The sequence below is a fragment of the Fukomys damarensis genome, unplaced genomic scaffold, assembly GCF_012274545.1.
Source record: "Fukomys damarensis isolate Sample0158 unplaced genomic scaffold, DMR_v1.0_HiC HiC_scaffold_26, whole genome shotgun sequence".
Lineage (NCBI taxonomy): Eukaryota > Metazoa > Chordata > Mammalia > Rodentia > Bathyergidae > Fukomys > Fukomys damarensis.
In genome coordinates this window covers 35477962-35484568 of record NW_022900938.1, presented here as the reverse complement: position 1 = coordinate 35484568, position 6607 = coordinate 35477962, and the positions used below count along the sequence as shown (strand labels likewise).

At 39.8% G+C, this 6607-nt stretch overlaps 1 protein-coding gene across 1 annotated transcript in view; it reads right to left on the bottom strand.

Annotated features, from left to right (window-relative positions):
* The window catches only part of Ccdc148 (coiled-coil domain containing 148), a 301801-nt gene extending 295231 nt beyond the window's left edge, over positions 1–6570 (bottom strand). Inside the window, exon 1 of the mRNA XM_010606782.3 lies at positions 6377–6570. The gene's annotated coding sequence lies outside the window, so the exon portion shown is untranslated. The remainder of the gene's footprint in view (positions 1–6376) is intronic.
* Between the last annotated feature and the right edge of the window lie 37 nt (positions 6571–6607).

Sequence of the window (6607 nt, the reverse complement as noted above, 5' to 3'; positions counted from 1 at the left end):
TAAAACATTGACATTGATGGCATTGAGAATATTAATAAATTTTAGTGAGTTATGCAGAGAAAAGCATTTAATTATCTTGAAAATCTAGGTGCAATACCATGTGCTTAGGAGGGTTCTAAATCTAAGGTCAGTTAATGCCTATACTATATTATTAGATAGAATAGTTAAAATACCATAATCAGCTATAGAAGTACAAAATTGGTTTTATGTACCCAGTTAAGATACTCAAATTTCAAATCCATCTACCAATCGTACAATGTTTGTAATTTAGTCTTTTTTGCTAGCAAATTTTTGACTTCCCAGATGTCAATTTGCTCTGCTATTTATTGTTGTACTGAGGACTGAACCTAAGGCCTTCACACTGAGCTATATTTCAGCCCCGTTTTGTTTCTTATATTGAGACAGAGCTTCACTACACTGCTAAATTGCCAAGGCTGGGCTTGAACTTGTGATCCTCTTGTTTCAGCCTCCCAGAGTGTTGGGATTATAGGTATGTGCTACCATGCCAGGCTACTATGCAATGTTTTAAAAAATATTTAATAAGGGCCAAGGAGGCAGCTCAGTGATGCTGTGCCTGCCTCACAGGCTCAAGGTCCTGAGTTTGATACCTGATGCAGGAAACAAAAAGTTTAACAAATGAGGTCTAAACTTAGTGTAATGTCACTTGAAAGATTTTTAGTCATGAAAGAAAATTATTTTCAAACTTACTATGTGATCATATATGAGAGCTTTAAGAAATTTGTTATTTTTTTAAAGTTTTTATGCATATTAACTTTGTTGGGGTATAATTTATATTCCATAAAAATGCATCCATTCAATTAGTGTAAGTGTTTTCTTGCCCTCAACTTGAAGGAAAACTAAGAATTGAGAAAGAGAAATCTGACAAGGAAAAGGACGAAGAATAGACTCCCCCCACATTAAATAAAGGTCTTTCCTGCAATTTGGATTAGCAACATGATTCATTTTGTAATCTTTCCTTGTTAGAAATCTATGTAGCTATTATCCTTCACAGTCCAATACCATGGTCATAGTAAAATACATGTTATCTTTTATTGTAAAATATTTACACATTAGTGAAGGTTTCTGGTTATAAAGAAATAGAGATTCACTAAAGGAGAACCAAGAAAATAATTGAATAAGTGAGATGAAAAGAAATGAATCTCATGGACCAACTCCAAGGGAAAAACTTTCAGTATGAATTCATGGGGAGTATAGTGGAGGTGAGGAGAAATACTTTTTGAAAGAAACCGGAGCCTGCCAAGGACCACTCCGCACACCGACAGAGCTGGAATGAGAGATCTTTATTAAGGAGCTGAGGTGGCATGGTGGCCCACTCCGTGGAAAGAGAACAAGAGAGAGAGAGAGAGAGAAAAATAGAGAGAGGGAGAGAGAAAAAACGGGAAGGGGCTTGGTTATATATTGGGGTGACTGGTGTAGGCGGGTTGGGGATTGCATGGGCTGCATGAGCAGCCACTCAGGGGCCACTCTTGGACATTTATATTTTCTATGCATGAAAGCCTTGTTTGTGCTCCAGTCTCATGACAGGTGACGTGTGAGGTAGGAAGTAAGTGGAAACTAAGGCGAAGAAGGAAGTTATTTATGGGAATGGCGGAAGCCGTTCCAAGGCACTTATCTTACACTTTTCCTCTACCATCCTAAATTCAATGTCAGGGATCTGAACTAAATTTATAAAAGACAAGAGAAAAAAATTGATTTCATTAAGTATAGGACATTCACAAAGCAATGTGATTCAAGGAGGCAGCTGGAATATGGGACCTAAAAAGAATCTCAACAAAGGGGATAAAGTGTAGAGAAAAGGTATAGGCAAGGGAGAAGCTGCTTAAGGGATTCTTGCAAGGGGGAAAGGTGATAGGAAATGGATGGTAAATAGGGCCATTTAACAAGGTTAGTGATGCTCATAAGAGTCCTCTCGGGTGATATGAGTTGTCTTTGAAGTATGCAGTTCTCTTCCTGATACTGGAGAGTGAGACACATTTACAAGTGGAAATTTATGTTACATAGTCTCCATCATCCACAGTTCTGCTTTCTGCAGTTTGAGTTATCTTTTCTTTTCTTCATTAAATTTTGTTGTGGGTTTTTTTGTTTGTTTTGCTTTGTTTTTGGTACCAGGGGTCAAACTCAGAACCTCGTGCTCCCAAGGCAGGCAGTGGAATCACTGAGCTAAATCCCCGGCCCCCTTTATTAAATTTTGAGACAGGGTCTTGCTAAACTGATCATTCTACTTCAGTCTCCCAGAGTGGAGGGATTTTAGGTGTGCCCACCACACCTACCTAGCTATTGTAATTTTAAAAGGGAAATTTTTAAAGGGAAAGGAGAAGTAAAAGATCATTTTGGCTATCTGTTTTTTTCAGCCCAAAATAATCCTTCCATGAAAGAAGCATATTTTGAGGTAGCAAAAGGACAAGCTAGCATGCTTGTTTTTTTCAAATCCAAATAGCTGGAAGAATCTGATTGGCACCATTACAGGTTAAGGGTTAACAGTTAGCCAATGGATCCGCTGCCTGGGAGTCAGGTCCTCACAGGGATGAGGCAGAGACCAGGAACATGATTGAGGCAGACAGGGTTACTTCCTTTAAGGGCCATGGATACAGGCTCTAAAAAACATGTCCTTTACATATACCAAATGTCCATTACACATACTAGATGTTCCATGTCTTTCTCAGTTTGTGAAAATATTGTCATGAACCTACGTGTTCCAAGACTGAGCAAAACAGATGCTTCCTAAGGAGTTCAAATTATTTTGTCTACTACAGAGTTTTACAACCTTCGCTGTGAACATGCCAAAGCACACACTCTCAGGCCTTCTCACACAGATCCCCTCTCATAATCAGGTAGCAATCAGATCTGAGGCTTCATTCTCTTGTTGGAAGCAATGTGGCAAACACCTCTACTGTACTCTGCCATACTTTAACTCATTTTTCCACACTGAATGTCTAATCTCATCTTCTTCAAATTACCTCCCAATATTACTGTTTCTAATGTGTTCACTGTTGGAAGTCAAGAGTTTCCAAGAATGACAACAAAAAGCAATGAATACTGGATTTTCTTAATGTGGGAGGTATTATGAGGCACTGTGGGACAGTCACAGCCTTGGCATCTTATTCTCTAGGGAAGGAAGACCACACATGGATAATTTACATTAGAAGACAGAGTATCAAGTGCCTCAATAATACACTAAGGCAGAAAGAAGTCAGCCTCTCAGAAAGGGTCAGGGCCAGGAAACCTGCAGAAAAACCCTTCTAGGTAATAACTGGGCCAGGTCCTTAAGGGGCAGGGCGGGAGGGCTGCATATTCAGAGTGGGGCTGAGCTCAGGGCCCAGGCAATCTTCAAACCGCAGTGAACTATTACTATTAAGCCCTAGCAGCCCTCCTCAAGGCCCTGCATACTCTACTGCTCTTTCCTGCACTTGCCACTTGCCTCCTCTAACCAGTGTACCTTTGGGAGCTCTCTTCACTGCCCAAACCTCCTCCATAGACATCCAAGATGAGAAGACAGATGTTTTTCCTGCTTCCTTCTATTCCAGTGGTGGTGAACCTCTGACACATGTGCTACAGTGAGCTGTTTCTATCATTGAAAACTCTAAAAGGTTCACCATCACCACTCTATTCCTTTTCCCTAGTATTTTTTCTCCCAAGAAATTTATCACTAATTATTATGCACTAATATGAACATAACAAACATTGGAAAGTCACAAAGTTTTCATAATCTCTGAAAGGTTCAGGTTGACTTATTTCTGCCTGGTAGATGAAAAGTTCTTTGGATTTTTGCTGTTAACTTTTGTTCCTGAGTAGGGTCACCCAACCTCTTCAGTCTTTTAACCTCGTCCTAGGCAGCAAAGTCAGACTGAACCATTCATTCCTTTCAGCCCTTGAACCCACCAAATGGAATGGGTAACAGGTTTAAGAATGTCATTTGCATTTCTATGGCTCCTAAGGCTGGGTGACCTTGATTTTTTTCTCTCTTCACTGGCAATCTGGAACTGGGGCACTGCCACTTGTAAGCAAAGGATACTTTTGCATGAGAAAACTAAATTGGCAAAATGAGTTGGAATTTTGAGGAGAAAGAGCACCATCTTTAGAATCATTTCTGTTATTAAGAGAATGTGATAATTACTACACTATGGAGACTACCCTTGGAATAATTTCAGTTGTATTCAAGGGTCAAAACATTGGGGGTGAAAAAGTAGACCCCTCAGGAAATTCCCTTCCTACTGTTTCATTGTGAAAGGGAGGGCCAGTAGAAGGAGATAATGGTAGGGTGAAAGGTAAGTGGCTTTATAAAAGGCTTTGAAAAAATCTTTGGGGGGTCGGGGATTTAGCTCAGTGATTCCACCACCTGCTTCCCAAGTGCAAGGTCCAGAGTTTGATCCCTGGTACCCCCTCAAAAAAAATCTTTGGTGGAAAGGGTGTAAAACAACTTCAGGAAAATATTATAATCAGTAGAGAAAAATCCTACATGAGAGAATATGGAAGAGATTTAGAAGCACAAGTGCCGATATCTTCATCTTCTCAATCAAGGCTGAAGAAATTTAAGATGTGTGAAAATTGAGACCAAGATTTGGGAAAACTAAGTTGAGGAACCTCATGCTGGGTCCCCTCGATCAAAAATGAGGCAAGATTATTTGAAAAACTGAAGGAAGCCCAAGTGCAGCAAGAACTTGAGGAGAGGAGAAACGAGGCAAATTTGGGAGAAGTATCCTGGATAATGTATCTAGATACTTCTAGATAATCACCCCCTTCATGAGGAAAGGAACTTAGAAATCAGTGAAGACCCAAGCAAGTCTGGATAGCACCAACTTTTAAGGGAAGTGAGTGCTTTCTTAGCCTTAGCTAGCCCATGCTTAGTAAAGTAACAGCAAGTTCAAAAGAAAGTTTTCAACTTAGTATAACAAGAAAAAAATTAATGTTGAATGACAACTTATTTTAGGGAACATCATTCATGAGCGATTTTAGAAATACTTTAATCATTACAAATGTGAAATACACAATATCAAAATACTAATCAAATGCGTACTGAAAAAAACCCACAAAACTAAAAGATTACTTGAACAACAAAAACAAAAAATTAGCTCTTTTTTCATCTTTCTAAGGTAGCCAAAGGCAAGAAAAAGAGGAAATACCCATTTTTTTCTCTTTTAACTAGGTAAATCTTCCATTCATTAAATTTTACTGAAAAATTTAAAAACCAAAACCACTGGTATCTTGATAGTACATTAAATGATTCATAAAAATTTATATTTTACTCTTTATATTCACCTATAAATACATATTCTTTAAAAGCCCAAAGAAATTACAAGTAGCTTATTACCATGATGGCAAGTCATGAGACAGCCAACTTCTTGACCCTTGTAGTCCCTTCCTAATCCTAAAAGTATTTAGGGAGTTCAAGTATGTTCCTGATTTGTTCCACAGCCAAATCCTACAAAGAACTGTAAAACAATTTAAATGGTTTTCTCAAACTACTATCTTAATATTGATTTCAGGTTACCTTTTTTGTAATCTTCAGTCACAGTAATACAAAAACCAACTTAAAATTCAGAACAATAGTTAGACATATGTAGTTCGCATACATTAATCTGCTTCCCTCAACCAAAATAACTGTACATTCCAACATCCTATAAGCTTCTTCACCACAATATGGCCCTTCTAATCAGAGGGGCAGTAACAGTGTTCTTTAACTAAAAGGGTTAGTATAAAAATATCAAAATCGTATTTCCCCTTTTTTCCAGTGAGACCATCAGAATCTATGAAGGCCGGACTCTGGCACCTATATCCTTTTGATCCTGTAACCTCTCAGGGAAAGACCAGGCACCTGTCAAGTTCATAGCGCACAATGCACATACAGGGGTGTCTAATAACTACGTGTCAACGGAGGGAGTTTAAAGGTTTGTTTGGGAAGCAGGGAACACACTTGTTACCTGTTGATCTTTCGGCATTGATCATATAATCCATAAACCTGTTTCCTTACAAAATATCATGCAAAGAAAACCCTTATTGAGACTTCGTTGGGAAGGACAATGGGTTGAAGACTCAAAAATCTGAAGCAAGATCTGCCTCAGAGAAAGAGTAGTGACAATAAGCATAAGCAGAATTCAAGTGACCAAGTGACGTCAGGAGGGGGCAGCGATTCAAAGGATGGGCGAGAACTCACCTGAAGTAGCAGAAGCTGCATCGATGTCAAAGGTCAAAGGTCAAAACCTCACAGGCTCCCCGGAGGGACACGGGAAAACTGAAACGCCCACCCTGTGGCTCTTACAGTCAAGGATAAATCTAGGGGTTCAACTCTTCCAGCCTTTGACGCCAAGGGACAAATCCTATCAGGCGGAGAGTCAGGTTAACAGTAAGGTAAACAAACCTGCTCCAAATTTCAGAGCCAGCGCCCTGGAATCCCTTAGTACTTCTTGCTTCCATCTCTTTCCGCGCTGGAGGCCGAAGACACCTTCATCTTCATTCCCCTCCTTCCACAGGCCCTCTTGCTTTTAACAGCATCGGTCTCTATGGCGACCTGAAACCGCAGTTCCCATTGGCCCGTTCAATATGAGGGCCGGGCCAATGGGAAGGGCCAGCCTTCTCGGTGCGACCAATG